Source organism: Ursus americanus, chromosome X, assembly GCF_024610735.1.
Source record: "Ursus americanus isolate L20-20 chromosome X, mUrsAme1.1.p, whole genome shotgun sequence".
NCBI lineage: Eukaryota > Metazoa > Chordata > Mammalia > Carnivora > Ursidae > Ursus > Ursus americanus.
The window spans coordinates 87,954,215-87,970,109 of NC_142164.1; the positions used below are offsets into that span (position 1 = coordinate 87,954,215).

The following is a 15,895-nucleotide window of genomic DNA, read 5'->3' on the forward strand; positions in this document are numbered from 1 at the left end:
GCGGGCGCGCTCCAGCGCGCACCCCCGCCCCCCGCGGTGAGGACACAATGAGACAATCAAGCGCTGAACCTGAGCCATTGCTTGTGTACCCTCCCGGGACCCCGGCCCTCCGTGGGAACAACGGTACATTAGGCCCCTAGTTTCCTCCCGCGGGGCGCTCAGCGACTCAGAGCCCGTGGCCTCCGGTGCTCTGCTGCTTCTCCCAAAGCTAGGGGACCTTGGGGCTTGCAAACGGCTCTCCTAGAGAGTCGGCAGTGTTTGTGGCTGGGCGCAGTCAGGGCCTGCCAAAGGAAGTGCTACGGCGTTGTCGGCTTGGGATGGGGGTGACTCTCAGGCCACTGCAGTGCATGAGGAAATGGGTTTCTGCCGTCGGAGGAACCCCTTCTTGTGGCCCCCTCCGAAGCGGGCCACCCCTAGTTCTTGCTTCAGTATCACAGGCCCTTAAATAGAAGAAAATGTATTGACTAGTAGATCCCTGGCTTTAAGTGAGCAGCCGTGCATACGTGGTTTTTGTAAACGCTTTTCCCCGTCTTCTAATCTTCAGACTGACAGAATTAAATAATACACAGGGTTTTAAACCATCCCTCAAAGGGTCTTCTGCAGCCAGAATTCAAATAGCGAGTGCTCGCCGCATAAATTACCACGTAGCTTCTGTCCCTTTCCGGTTTTTAAAATTGAAACTGAAATTCTAAGGAGATGGGAGGTAATATAACACTTGTGACCTGGCAAGTTGCTTAACTGCTTTGGGTCTCCATTTCCTCATCTATATAAGGAGTTGACCGGACTACTAACCCTGTAAAAATCTCAATTCCTTTTTATGACAATCGTTTGTTAACGCCCCCTTTAACCATGCTGAAATAACAAATCATAAAACCTGACAACACAATTTCAAAAAACGTGACCTAACTGTAGAATAAATACAAAATGATTATAATAAAACATGTACTTTAATATCTGAATGCTCCCGCACAACGACACTAAATGATAGACACCTGCCCAGTGCAGTCAACAAATGCAACTCAAGGGATTCTAAGAGCAGTGTTGCCATTGGTGACCTTTTCTAAATTGATGAACTCTTGGTAATGTTTGAAACAAAACAGTACGATCTTTCAACTGCTAAAGTATTACCATTCATAGAGAATTCAGTGTACATCGAAACTGGGCAAAAATATTTTTGTTTATATGTAAAATAGTGTTCCAGGCTTTATATCATAAACTCGTTTTTCACTTATATGCGTGTCCGGCGGGTCAATTGTTTGCAGTATAGGACTAATCAACATTGTAAAACATCTAGCTTGCCTGCTTCACTAAATGCCAGTAGCCATGCTGGTCATTGTGACATCCAAAAATACAGATACCCACAATGCCCCCTTGAGAACCATTAAGCTTAATGACCATTAGAGTCCCTTTCAGCTCTGAGATTCATGAATTCTCGCAGAGCACTGGTGAGGTGTTTCTGCTTGGTTTGGCTTCAGTTTCCTTTTATTTATTATTTTTTAAGATTTTATTTATTTTTGCGAGAGAGAGCTGGAGAGAGAGCATGAGCTAGGGGAAAGACAGATGGAGAGGGAGAGGCAGTTCCCCGCTGAGCAGGGAGCCCGATGGGGGGGGTGCGCGGGGGGGGGGGCTCGATCCCAGGACCCCGGGATCATGACCTGAGCCAAAGGCAGACACTTAACCGACTGAGCCACCCAGGCGCCCCCCAATTTCCTTTTAATATATACCAGGGTAACCAGATTCAAAAGGTAATAGTCCAAACTGCATGTAGCAACAATAGGATGTACTGATATCCCTGGCTCTGGGCTTTATTTTACTTTTCCGGAGAGCCAATGTACAGGGTACTACCATGGGAATGCCTAAAATAATTAAAATATACAGCAGTTTCCTACTTTCAATTAACCCCTGCTCATAGGCATACTCAGTTCAAGCCACCAGGGGGGTTTGTTAATCAATATGTTATAATTGGAATATCAAATTGGAAAGGAAGCAGGAAAACATACAAAGCTTTGTCTTCAAACACATTCACTCTGAAAAAGAATGAGCTACATGAGCCAACTTTCATAGCGCTCCAAAGGACTTTTCCACTAAACAGTCATTTGCCTATCTTCTCCACATGGCAGTCATTTGCAAATTTTATTTGAAGTGACCTAAAAAGGGTTAGGAAAAGCTGAAACCAGGGAAACATATTTTGCATTCTCACTTCCTTACATTCCCAGACATTCTTAAGCTGATGGCCCATACTGAAGCAAATATACTATTTGCCCCCTCCCCCCATCCCCCAATCCCTGGAGGCAGCGGAGCAGACAAAACTCTAGAAACTGCAGATCCTTGAACTGGCAGCTCAGATTCCTGCTTTACTGCTGACAACCTGTGTGCCTGGGGGCAACTTACTTGACGGCTCAGTGCCTCAGTTTCCTTGTCTATAAAGTTAGAATAAAAATAGTTAATGTCTCGTGACACCCGGCTAGCTCAGTCAGGAGAGCGTGTGACTCTCCATCCTGGGGTCGTGGCTTCAAGCCCCACATTGGGTGTAGTGATTACTAAAAAAAAAATTAAGAAAAATAGTTTCCAGGGGCGCCTGGGTGGCTCAGTCGTTAAGTGTCTGCCTTCGGCTCAGATCGTGGTCCCAGGGTCCTGTGATCCAGTCCCGCATCAGGCTCCCTGTTCAGTGGGAAGTCGGCTTCTCCCTCTCCCACTCCCCCTGCTTGTGTTCCCTCTCTCGATGTCTCTCTCTCTCTCTCTCTCTCTGTCAAATAAATAAATTAAAAAAATCTTTTTTAAAAATAGTTTCTGTCTGAAAAGGTGGTTGGGATTCAAGGGCTGGTGCATGAAAACACTTTGCAAGGAGAGATTAGTACATGGTAGTTACACGTACACATACACTTGGCTTTCTCCCCGTCATCTCATCTCCCTCGGCAGAGTGAGTTGCTCTGGCACCGGGCTGCTTAAGCCACTGTTACATTCACCATGTTGTACTGCGGTTATGTGTGAGCCCAAAGAGGAGAAGGAATTTGTCACACCCTAGGACTGCCCAATAGACGTTAGATGATGAGTAATTAGTGCAAATGCCCGCCCTGGGCAAGTTGTAATGTGGGGCACGTTAAGGGGTTCTAAAATCCATTATTTTGCTTCCACAAATGGTTTTAAATAAATTCCATCACCGTTCCCTGAAACTGAGATAAAATGAAATCCCATTATTGTGCAAAGAAATAATGTGCCCAAGTAACCTAAAACCTTGCAGAAAGATAATCAGACTATTTTGCAGCTTGAAGAAAAACGGTAGGAAAAGGGATTGTAAGAGCTAGAAACCTCGGAGCCTTTAGTGAACCTTAAAAACTAGTAGTTTTTCTGCAAGGTCCAGAGGAAAGGTCTCCTGGGTCCAACTGACCCATACTTCCCTTTAGTGTGGACAGGGAATAAAGTTCGAAGAGGGCGGAACTCCCCTGTAATCAGGATAATTACCAGGTGTGGAGGTAAAAGCAGTGCCCACTGAGTCTCCTTTTATGTTTTAAAGCGTAATAGCCTTTTTGAGTTTCTGTTTGTTTTGAGCTCCCAATAAAGCAGATTAGCTTCCACTGCCAGCTAATTTACAGTATAGTTTTTTATTTTTTTAAGATTTTATTTATTTATTTGAGAGAGAGATTGAGAGAGAGTACGAGAAGGAGGAGGGCAGAGGGAGAAGCAGACTCCCTGCGGAGCAGAGAGCCCAACGCAGGGCTTGATCCCGGGCGGGACCCCGGGATCACGACCTGGGCCCAAGGCAGAGGTTTCACCAACTGAGCCACCCAGGCACCCCTAATTTCAGTACAGTTAACCCTTGAACAACAGGTGTTTGAACTGCACGGTCCATTTAGTCATGGGTTTTTTACAGTACAGTATCATAAATGTATTTTTCTTTTCCTTATGATTTTTTTTTAAGTAAACTCTATGCCCAACATGGGGCTTGATCTCACGACCCCGAGATCAACTCACATGCTCTACCGACTCAGCCAGCCAGGTGCCCCTTCCTTATGATTTTCTTAATAACGTTTTCTTTTCTCTGCTTACTTTATTGTAAGAATACAGTATGTAATACATAAAACATATAAAATGTGTTAATCAATTGTTTGTTATTGGAAAGGCCTCTGGTCAACAGTAAGCTATTAGTAGTCAGGTTTTGTGGGAGTTGAAAGTTACCCATGGATTTTCAACTGGTCAGGAATGGGCATCCCTAATCCGCACAGTGTTCCAGCGTCCACTGTGATTAGGAAGATGTTACTATGGAGGCTGATAAAAGTTCTAAAGGGAAAAGAGGAGTCTTAGACTTTGGGATATTGCTGTACACCCTTATTCTCCAAGGGTGAGAGCTGGTACATTCAAAACCAGGTATGTTTTAGGCAATTATTATATTCCCAAATAGCAAATCTGGCCTGGAATCCACTTTCCTCCCACAAAGATGGCAAGATGAAAAACCAAGTTACATCGGAGGGTATCTTCGCTACCGCTAACATTGCTAAAAAATATTTTCAAACAAAAATTCAGTGCACTTCTGCCTTCATTCATACAAGGTGACTAGGCAGTAGAAGGACTAAATAATAGTGCAACCTTGGGCGGAGGCTCTGAGCCAGAGGGAATGGGGTGGGGGGAGCGGAAGGGCAACGAGGCTACCTTGCCTTGGGACAGACGAGGAGGACTCAGAAATACAAGGAAGGGGGTCAGATGCCTTCAAGATTCCATGCTGCGTCTTAGGCAATGGCATCTTAAGCAGTCTTTCTCTCTCGGGTGATCTAGAACTTGGCCATAACCTCACAGTCAGCAGTCCTGTGTTGGAATTACACACTCTGTGCTTTGTAAAACTCATTCTTTCCCCTACCCCTTCCTACTTGGTAATTATTGCTGTCGTTGTCTTAGAGACCTTGGTGGGTGCTGGGTTTAATCATTTTTCAAGTGTTTTAGACCTTTTCAGCATTTGAATTTTGATTTCTTTAAAGACCTCTTGCTAGGATTGTCTACGAGATTGTGATTTAGAATAAGAAATACATACTTGGCCTTTGACCCCCATTCCCGGCACTGAGCTCCTAAAACCCTAGGAATTTCCTGTGAAGAGAGTGAGTGATAAAGGTCTTTTGTTACGTTAATGAAGTGACTTTTGGAAAGTGCCTAAGGATGGGGGCTGGTTGGCAGGTTGGACCTTTCAGTCCCACCCTGCAGACCTGGGACGGGGTGGGGAGCAGGAGGTTAAATTCAATCCCGATGGCCAATGATTTAATCGTGCCTGTGTAACAAGCCTCCGTAAACATCCGAAAAGACTGGTTCCAGAGCTTCCGTGTTGGTGAGCACGTGGAGATGTGGGGAGAGTGGCGGGGCCTGGAGAGGGCGTGGACGCTCCCCGCCCTTTCTCCCCTACCTCGCCCTGTGCGTCTCTTCCGTCTGGCTGTTCTGAGTTAGATCCTCTTAGAATAAACCGACGATCTATTAAGTGAAATCCTTCTCTGAGTTCCGTGATCCGCTCCAGCAAATTACAGCAAATTAATCGAACCAAAGGTGGGGGTTGTTGGAACCTCGAATCTGTAGCCGGTTGGTCAGAAGCACAGGTGATAATCTTGTAGGACCGAACCCTTACCCTATGGGATCTACCCGGAGACAGCGTCAGAAAGGATTTGAATCCGTAGGGCTCCCAGCTCGTGTCAGAATTGCCTGGTGGTGTAGAAAAAAATACACATTGTAACCAGAGTCAAAATCCTACTGTCCAACCCTTTGTACTCTACGAATGCAGAATTGTGTACTTAGGCAGAACCCCGAACCCTTTCCTGTGGAGTCTTCCCTCTGTTGGCCATCCTAGTGTTACGAACCAATAAGGCAGAAAAGATTCGTCATGGAAATTCAGTTTAATTACAGGCAGTCTGTGTCACCACCCACACAGGGCCGATGAGCCCTACTGAAATGTGGAGACCAGCAGGGAAAGTGCTTTGGAACTCTTCTTTTACGTTTTCTGGGAAGATGGAGCTGCATTTTCCATGGTCTGGTTTTCTGTCTGTTTAGAAGCACTGTTGTAAATGCCTCACACGCATTATTAGCTCATCTAATCCTCACAGCGGCTCTAGAAGAGAGGGACCGCCCCCCCCCCCGCCCCGCCCCAGGGCACAGACAGAAGGCACAAGGACACGCTGTCATTGGCAGGCCTGGCGATTGGTGGACATCACCCGAGGTCAAACCACACCATGAAGCCAAGGCCCAGCGCACACCATTAACCAGGGCCCCTCCTACACCTCAAACTCAGCAAGACCTAAACAGGATTCCCCATCACCTCCCAAACCACCTGTGTCTCTGGCCTTTATCTCACATACTAGCATCATCATTTCGCACACCCAAACTTAAAACCTCAGTGATTGTTTTGGACTCCATTTCTCTTCTAGCCTACCCGCCGTTCATAAACAGACCCTTCCCCAACTGGTCTCCTTGTCCCACTGCCTAGTTCAGGCCTTTATTTACCTTTACATCAGTAGTGAGCAATCTCTCTCTAGAGCAATATACATGTTTATAAGAATTGTCCCCCATAGTTCGGGCTTTGCTCAAGTCTGCTCTTGATTATTCCAGAAATTTCCTCACTGCTCTTGCTGCCTCACTCTTTTCCCTCTACCCAACCCTTTACAGGTCTGTCCAAGGTTTTTAAAGATTTTATTTGAGAGAGAGAGAGAGAGCACAATCACGGGGAGGAGGGGCAGAGGCAGTTATGGAAGCAGACTCCCTACTGAACAGGGAGCCTGACACAGGGCTCGATCCCATGACCCAGAGATCATAACCTGAGCCCAAGGGGGCAGATGCTTAACCAACTGAGCCACCCAGGGGCCTCGTGTCCGAGGGTTTCTTAAAACAGTCCTATTGTGCCATTTCCCTGCTCAAAACACTTTGACACCTCCCACTGATTGCATTCAAGGTCCAATCCCATTTTCTCCCATGCCCCACCATTCCCCACCCCTCTTGTCCACCTCACCCCCCCAACGACCCCCAGCTCCGTCCTCACACTTTGTGCTCCTCCACTGCACTGCTCATTATTCTCTGAACCTACTCAGCACTAACCCCACCTCTGTTCCTTGGTTCACAACGTTCCCTCCACACAAAATGTTCTTCCCCCATGTTCCCACCTCCTAAATTCCTACCTGAACCTTGCACACAGGCACACACACACGCACCCGTGCTGTCTGTGAGGGTGAATTTTAATATGTCAAACTGCCCAGACCACGGTACCCAGGTATTTGGCCAAACTCAGTCTAGGTGTTGCTGTGAAGGTATTTTTCAGATAAGATTAACATTCAAGTCAGTAGACTTTGAATAAAGCAGACGTAGGTGAGTCATATCCAAGCAGTTGAAGGCCTTAAGAGGAAAAAACCTGAGGCTCCCCAAGGAAGAGGGAATTCTGTTAGCAGACAGCCTTTGGACTCAAGCTGCAATATCAACTCTTCCCTGGGGCTCTGGCCTATCAGCCTACCCTGCAGATTTCAGACTTGCCTGCCCCACGGTCATGTGAACCCATTTCTTAAAATCAATCTCCAGATTGATCGATCGATCGATCAATCCCCTTGGTTCTGTTTCTCTGGAGAACACTGACTAACACAGTTTCTGCCTGTTCTGTGCTCCGGCACCCTCTCTCCATCCCCATTGTTGTCTGTCTTATATAGTATGCAATCGTGCAGAGGTCACTAGCATGTACGCAGCTCACTCCACTGAGGGTTGAGACAGTTTCTTCTCATCTGTGCATCTCCATGGAGCCTAGTGCCTCTGAAAGGTTCTACGCCACCCAGAAAAGAGGTGCCCCAAAGCAGAGGCAGAAGAACTAGGGAAGTGGAGGTCTTGAACCAGGTTAGAGGAAAGAAAGCCAATCCAGAAAGGAAACACACATACCAGGGGTTATGAACTCCGAAGCCTCCGGGCCGGCCAGGTCACGTGGATGAAGGAAGGCAGCCAGACAGCAGACACAGGGTGGGATGTGCTGAACTGGAGGGGTGACCCAACCCAGGATTTCCCTACAGGAATGCAGGCCCCCAGAAGCACCAGGTTTTTCAAGAGAAGCTGGATATCCGGGTATTTACGTGAAGTGTCCTGATTTTTTAACTGTTGGCAGCTCATCCCTATTATTTCTAGGCACTGAGTGTGACTTGAAGGCTACAGGGCCATCGGTACTGTTCTAGTTGTTAAGCTGGGTTGATGGGTACACGAGGGTTTGTTGCCTCATAGATAGGTTGTAAATATCCTTGTATACATAGTCCAAATCCAAACTGTAACCTTTTATGTGAATTCAGTTTTGCAGCAGACCACCCATTTGCATCCTCTACTGTGCATCAGTTTTGTAAAACTTGCCGATGAAGGTTCGCAGCTAGCTGTACACCTTCACTTGAATAATAATTAGATTAGTTAAGTGTTACTTTGTCCCGAAAATAGAAAAAGGCAGCAATGCTGTTTCTTCCACAAGAATTGTTCTATGAAAAGAAAAATGTTGCAGCTCACCAGCTGCCACCCACTCTTTCCTCTCTGGAATGTCTTGGAATCTATCATGTTACCTTTCGTACATCTTGATCTTGAATATGAGAATATTCATTCTTCTGGAGAAAAAAAGAATATTCATTATTCTGTGCAAACCAAACCCTGACTTCAAACATACACCTGTTCCTCTTTGTGATTTTGATGAAATCTCTATATGTGTGTAATAGGACACAATTTATACTCAGCGTCTAAGAGAGAAAGCTACATACTGACACCATGGAAATAGAGCTGTCTTTGGTTCCAAAATTGTTCAACCTCTATTTTGAATGAAGCAACCATGACTCACTTGCAGTCTGGAACAGTTACTTCACCATTCTGTGTTTCAGTTTCCTCATTGATAAAATAAGGATAATGAGAGCCATCCCCTAAGTACTGTGAATGGGTAATAGGACATTTTTTTATCTGGGTGAAGGGAGAAAACTACAGAGCAGGGAAATAGCAAATCAAATTATTATTTTCGTCATTCAGAGGATGTTCATTGAGGGGCACCTGAGTGGCTCAGTTGGCTAAGTGTCTGACTCTTGACTTGGGCTCAGGTCATGATTCAGGGTCATGAGATCAACTCCTGCATCCGGCTCCGTGCTCAACAGGTAATCTGCTTCTCTCCCTCTCCCTCTCCCTCTCCCTCTACCCCTCCCCCAACTTACACATGTGCATGCGCACTCTCTCTCTCTAATAAATCTTAAAAAAAAAAAAAAGATGTTTAGTGAACACCATGCTAAGGGCTGAGAATGGGGGGTGGGTGGGGACAAATAAGTTTAAAACACAGCCTCTGCCATCACAGAACTGGGGAGATAAGACATACACATAAAAAGACCCTTAACCCAGCATGAGGCAGTATGTAGTAAATCTAGGCTATGAGACTGTGAGCACCTCTACTGCAGGGCCTGCCTTCTGTCCATCTTAGTAAATGTGGAGTAAATGAATGAGTGGTACCGAAAGTACAGCAGCTCTTCTAAGGAGGAAGATATGGTGGGCTAGAATGTTCTGGAAGCCTATAATTTGGAACTTGAGCCAAACCTGGAGACATGGATAGGAGTCAGATAATCAGAGAGGAGGGGAAAGGCTGTTTTTGGCTGTGGGAATGAGGGACAAGACACCTAGTATGTGGATACATAGGGGCTAGGGGGTAGAAATGGTCAAGGAGCTTTTGGAAGCAGTAAATTTGGGAAACAGTGGTTGGAGAGGATGGTTCATTTACTCATTCAGGAAAACCCACAATGCAGAGATACAGTGGTGAATGAGCAAGACATCAGTCCTTGATGTTATGGGACTGCTCGTCTGTTGACCATGGTGTGTAAATGTGTGTTTAGAAAAGTAGTGGGGTGGGGCTCCTGGGTGGTTCAGTCGGTTAAGCATCTACCTTTAGTTCAGGTCATGATCTCAGGGTCCTGGGATCAAGGCCCACATCGGGCTCTCGCATAGCGGCAAGTCTGCTTCTTCCTCTCCCTCTGTGATCTCTCTCGCTTTTGCTCTCTCTCAAATAAAGTCTTTAAAAAGAAAAAGAAAAGAAAAGTAGGGCACCTGGGTGGCCCAATTGGTTAAGCATCTGCCTTTGGCTCAGGTCATGATCCCAGAGTCCTGGGATCGAGTCCCGCATGAGTCTCCCCGCTCTGCAGGCAGCCTGCTTCTCCTTCTACCTCTCTCTCTGTCTCTCATGAATATATAAATAAAATCTTAAAAACAAAAGAAGAAAAGTAGTGGAAGATAAAAAGGTAGGTGGAAAAGGTCAATTGGGACTGATCATGGAGAATGAAGCATTTGGACTTTATTTTGTAAGCGTTGAGCAGCAACTCAAGATTTCTTAGCAGGGGAGTGACAAGAGGAAACACCATATTTGGGATATAAATATGTCCTTGCTGCTGTCTTAGCTCGGGCTATTATGTCAGAATCCCATGGACTGGAGAGCTTATAAATAACAGTCATTTATTTCTTCCAGTATTGGGAGGCTGGAAATCTAAGATCAGGATGCTGGCCAATTTGGTGTCTAGTGAGAGCCCACTTCCTGGTTCCTAGATGATGGCTTCTTGCTGTGTCCCTACATGGTGGAAGGGGCAAGAGTGTTATCTGGGCCTCTTTTATAAGGGCACTGACCCAATTCATGAGAGCGCCACCCTCAGGACCTACTTACCTCCTCCAAATACCATTACATTGGGGATTAGGCTTCAACATATGAATTTGGTGGGGGAGGGGCATAAACATTTAATCTATAACACTTATGTTCAGTTATGGGTTGGGGCACAAAGAAACTGAGGCTGGGCAGCTGGATGTCAAGTGTCTCTGGACCAAACTGTAGTAGGACTAGGAAGGAAGGAGAATGTAAAGGGGGGATATCACCCAGGGAGAACTGACAAGACGAAGTATTGATTAGACACAGACACAAACAACACTCAGGTTTTAAGCCTCAATTATTTGTTATAATAATAATTTGTTCAGTTCTATATAAGCAAGATCAGGCCTTACGCTTCAAAAAAATTCTTGGAGCAGAACCGTGGCCTAAACCAATGGTTCAATTCTCCCTTCTCACCAAAGGATCTCTAGGTTCCTCCCGAATGCGTCACGGGACATACTTTTCCAGTTACCTGGGTAGGGAACATCATACTCTATTTGGAATATAGGCCACTGTGTAATAAATCTTGTCTTGTCTTCCTCGAAGAGTCAGTGCAAAATGAGGCAGCTTGTCATGTGAGTCAGGTCCTTTAAGCTTCTCAGATGAACGTTGCTATATTAGGACCAAGGACTGTTATGCAACAAGTCCCGGCTACACCTTTCCTTGATGCTTGTACTTCACGGCGAAGACCACCCGTTGAACTAACAGGTGTCATTTTATTTTTGTAAAATGATCACATTCAGGGGTGAATTCTCGGCCAGTCTCACAGGATCTCAGTTTTGGGATGAGTCATTTGGGATGTGGAAAGAATGTTCTAGAAAATGAACCAGCAGTAATTTTGATGGAAAGAATGGATAGAAGTGTTTTTCCATGATACACTATGACCTATATAGAGCTAGAATAATGCTAAGATTTCAACTGGTTCATAACTGACAGTCCCTCAGAAGCTGTGTGAAGGAGATAAGCAAGGAGCAGCCTTCCCCACCTCCCCAGGCCAGAGCAGGTGCTCTGTCTTGTGCTCCCACAGCCTGCTTTACATCCCTTACCACACTCTGATGGAAGGCATGTGTTCCATGTCCCTCTTCCCACAAAACTGTGAACCCTTGGAGGCAACCATATTTTATTCCTTTTCAGATCACTAGTACCTGGAACATAGTAGGTGCTCAATAGACATTGCCTGGATGGACAGATGGGTGGATGAAATATGTATTTGCCCTTATTTGGCATGGAATACAGGGCAGGCTAGGCGATCACGATCATTTTTTTTAACTTTAAAATAAAACCACATCGAAATTTAAAACTTTCCTCTGCCAAAGACCCTGTGAAAGACTGAGAGAAAATATTTGCAAATCACACATCTAACAAAGGACTTGTATCTAGAATATATGAAGAATTTTCAAAACTCCATGGTAACGATCCAGTTAGAAAATGGGCAAACGCTATCAACAGATATTTCACTGAAAAGGATATACAGATGGCCAACAAACACATGAAAAAATTTCAATGTCATCAGTCATTAGAGAGATGCAAATTCAAACCACAATGAGAAAGCACCACACACCTGTCACAATGGCCAAAATAAAAAACTACCAATAATACCAAATGCTGGGGAGGATGTATAGAGACACTGGATCTCTCATACATTGCTGGTGGGAATGTAAAATTATATAGCCACTCTGGCAAACAGTTGGGCAGGTCCTTTTAAAACTAAAAATGGATTTCCTGTGTGACCCAGCACTTGCACTCAGGCATTTATCCCAGAACAATGAATATTTATTTTCATGTGTAAACTTCTATGAAGGGGCGCCTGGGTGGCTCAATCAGTGAAGCGTCTGCCTTCAGCTCAGGTCATGATCCCAGGATCCAGGGATCGAGTCCCACATCGGGCTCATTGCTCAGCGGGGAGCCTGCTTCTCCCTCTGCCTGCTGCTCCCCCTGCTTGTGCTCTCTCTGACAAATAAATAAATAAAATCTTTAAAAAAAATGATACCAAAAAAACCTAAAAAACAAAAAATAAACTTCTACAGAAACATTCATGGCAGCTTTATTTATAATAGCCAAGGATTGAAAGCTATCCAAAATGTCCTTCAGTGGGTGACTGACTAAACTAATAGCACATCCATACCATTGAATAGGACTCAATAATAAAAAAGAATGAGGGGCACCCTGCTGGCTCAGTCAGTAGAGCATGTGACTCTTGATTTGAGAGTTGTGAGTTCAAGCCCCATACTGGGCATAGAGATTACTTAAACTTTTTTTTTTTTTTAAAGATTTTATTTATTTATTCGACAGAGATAGAGACAGCCAGCGAGAGAGGGAACACAAGCAGGGGGAGTGGGAGAGGAAGAAGCAGGCTCATAGAGGAAGAGCCCGATGTGGGGCTTGATCCCATAACGCCGGGATCACGCCCTGAGCCGAAGGCAGACGCCCAACCGCTGTGCTACCCAGGCGCCCCTTAAACTTTTTTTTTTAAATTAAAAAAGAACAGTCAAAAAAATAAAAAGGAATGAACAGTTGTTATGCACTGAACATTTGTGACCCCCCAAAGTTCATGTGTGGAAGCCCTAACCCCTAATGTGATGGTATTTGAAGATGGGGGGGCCCTTGGGAGGTCATTAGGTTTAGAGGAGGTTATGAGAGTGGGGCCCTGATGATGAGATTGGTGCCCTTATAAGAAGAGACACCGGGGGTGCCTAACTGGCTCAGTCAGTATAGCTCGCAACTCTTGATCTTGGGGTTGTGAGTTCAAGCCCCATGTTGGGTGTAGCGATTACTAAAAAATAAATAAGTAAACTGTCTTAAAAAGCTAATCTTAGGGGGGTGCCTGGGTGGAGCAGTTGGTTAAGCATCTGCCTTTGGCTCAGGTCATGATCTAGGGTCCTGGGATCGAGCCCCACATCGGGCTCCCTGCTCAGCAGGGAGCCTGCTTCTCCCTCTCCCTCTGCTGCTCCCCCTGCTTGTGCTCTCTCGCTCTCTCTCTGTCAAATAAATAAATAAAATCTTAAAAAAAAAAAAAAGCTAATCCTGGGGGGCCTGGGTGGCTCCGTTAGTCAAGCGTCCAACTCTTGGTTTCAGCTCAGGTCATGATCTCAGGGTCATGAGATCGAGCCCCATGTCACCCATGTCGGGCTCCACACTCAGCGGGGAGTCTGCTTGGGATTCTTTCCCCCTCCCTCTCCCCTCTACCCCCCCCATACTCTCTCTAAAGTAAATTAAAAAAAAATTTTTTTAAGCCAATCTCAAAAGTTTATATACTACATCATTTCATTTGTATGACATTCACAAAAGAACATAATTCTGGAGGTGGAGAACAGCGCAGTATTGCCAGGGGGAGGGGAAGGGAGTGGGTATAGCTCTAAAGGGATAATCCGAAGGAGCATCGTGGAGACGGGAGAGCTCGGTGTCCTGGTGGTTACACAAAGCTACGTATGTGATAGCATTGCACGGAGCTACACACAGAGACAAACACACAACTGAGTGCTTATAAAGTTGGTAAAATCTGAATGAGGTCTGTGGATTGCACACTTCCTCGCTTTCATTTTGTACTATAGTTATGCAACTCCTGTGAATCTGTAATATTTCAAAATTAGAAGTTTTTTTTTAAACAGAAGCCAGTCGGCATTTCTGACTTGGAGTGTTTTTTTCTTTATGTGAGCCCTCTCTTTTAACTCACCTGCTTCTTACATCCTGATTTGTGCGAACTTGAGGCAATTAAAATATATCCAGAGCCTTCAAAGGTGCCTTTAAGGTCACAATTCTTTTGTTATTGTGTTGAGGTGCTAACAGCAGGAGCAGATTTCCTTTAAAGGCCCACTATCACTTCCGGCTCTCCTGGTTCTCGTAATCATCATCGCCTTCTTCTTTGGTAAATTCTTCTGACGAATGTAGAGTGAAGTATTTTCAGAGGACCCTGGAAGATTGCAAGGAGTGTCCAGAAATGTAAACTAGTCAGCAATGTACATGCTGAACTTTCCTTTTGTCCTTTCCCCCAAAGGTTTATTGGATAATTATGCTTTTCAATTAACCTAACTTTAATAGCAGGCAGGGCTCTTTACTTGGTAGTTAACTAACCATCAGAACCTCCTTGTATTATATCTTGACCTCATCACGGGGACAACTGGAGAACTGTCTTAGTCCTTTCGGGCCGCTCTGACAAAATACCACAGATGGGGGGCTTATGAACAACATGAATGCATTTGCAAGGTCAAGGCTCTGGCAGATTCGATGTCTCGTGAGGTCCCCCTTCCTGGTTCCTAGATGATCGTCTTGCTGTGTCCTCAGAGTGGAAGGGGCTAGGAACCTCTCTGGGGGTCTCGTTTATAAGGTCACTAATCCCGTCATGAGGGCTCTACCCTCATGACCTAATCACCTTGCAAAGGCCCTGCCTCCTCCTGTCACCACACAGGAGCCTAGGGTTTCAATATCCAGTAAGAACATTTCTCCTACGTCCGCCAGTTTGAGGGGACCCAACCCCAGCTGGATGGGAAAGCAGAGAGAAAAGAAAGGCAAGTCCCCTTAGCAGAAATGTTCCTGAAGAAAGACCCGAGAGTTGGTGGCTCTGGAAATGGGATCAGGCCCCTTCTTGTTCTGCTCCTGCCTTCCCCACCGCCACTGTCACCATTATTGCTTCCAAGGGACCAACCACTGATCCTCCAGCCAGGCACTGCTGGGGAAGGACTGGAGTGAGGTAAACCACTGCTGCTCTCTCCTGCCTTCTCTGGCTGCCTGCTTATGTCTTCTCGAGGCCCTTCAGGAGCCCAAGAGAAACCAACTGCCAGAGCCCAGCTCACAGGCACCTTTGTCACTGAGTCCCTCCTCACGGGCCCCTTGGCAGTGCTGACAATAGGGTTTGTGCCACACAGGGTTCCGACCAAAGCCTTCCAAAACAAAAAAGTTTTGTTACATCCTCTGGGATCAAACGGGTAAAAGATCAGAAATGTTTGATATTAATATACACGGTGTCCATAAAGTCTGGAAACGTAGGTACTTTTTTTTTTTTTCCTTGAAGATGTCCTTGATGACATTCTGTATTTTTGCCTGTTTCCAGCCTGGACGAATAGCCTGTATGGTTAGCGAGGGTGTTACTCAATTACAGCATGAATGGAGCTGTTTTCAGTCTGGCTATTTATAGTATCCCTGTGGGTTACCTGACTCCAAGCTACTCAGTTTCAGGACTTCTAATTCATTCATCGGGCAGACATTTTCGAGTGCCATCTGTTTCAAGACAGCATTCTAGGTAGGAGGAGGAAAGCAACTCCTATTGAT

At 45.5% G+C, this 15,895-nt stretch overlaps 1 long non-coding RNA gene across 4 annotated transcripts in view; it reads right to left on the reverse strand.

Moving 5' to 3' along the window:
• Positions 1 to 1,647: 1,647 nt before the first annotated feature.
• Positions 1,648 to 15,895, reverse strand: part of LOC123796562 (uncharacterized) — a 29,887-nt gene continuing 15,639 nt past the window's right edge. For 2 of the 4 annotated variants that reach the window (XR_015723455.1, XR_006780778.2), the window contains exons 3-6: positions 14,304 to 14,540; positions 9,884 to 10,010; positions 7,882 to 8,579; positions 1,648 to 5,676 (exon numbers count right to left, since the gene is read on the reverse strand). This is a non-coding gene — a long non-coding RNA (uncharacterized LOC123796562). The remainder of the gene's footprint in view (positions 5,677 to 7,881; positions 8,580 to 9,883; positions 10,011 to 14,303; positions 14,541 to 15,895) is intronic. The other 2 variants (XR_015723456.1, XR_006780777.2) reach the window with 2 other exon arrangements.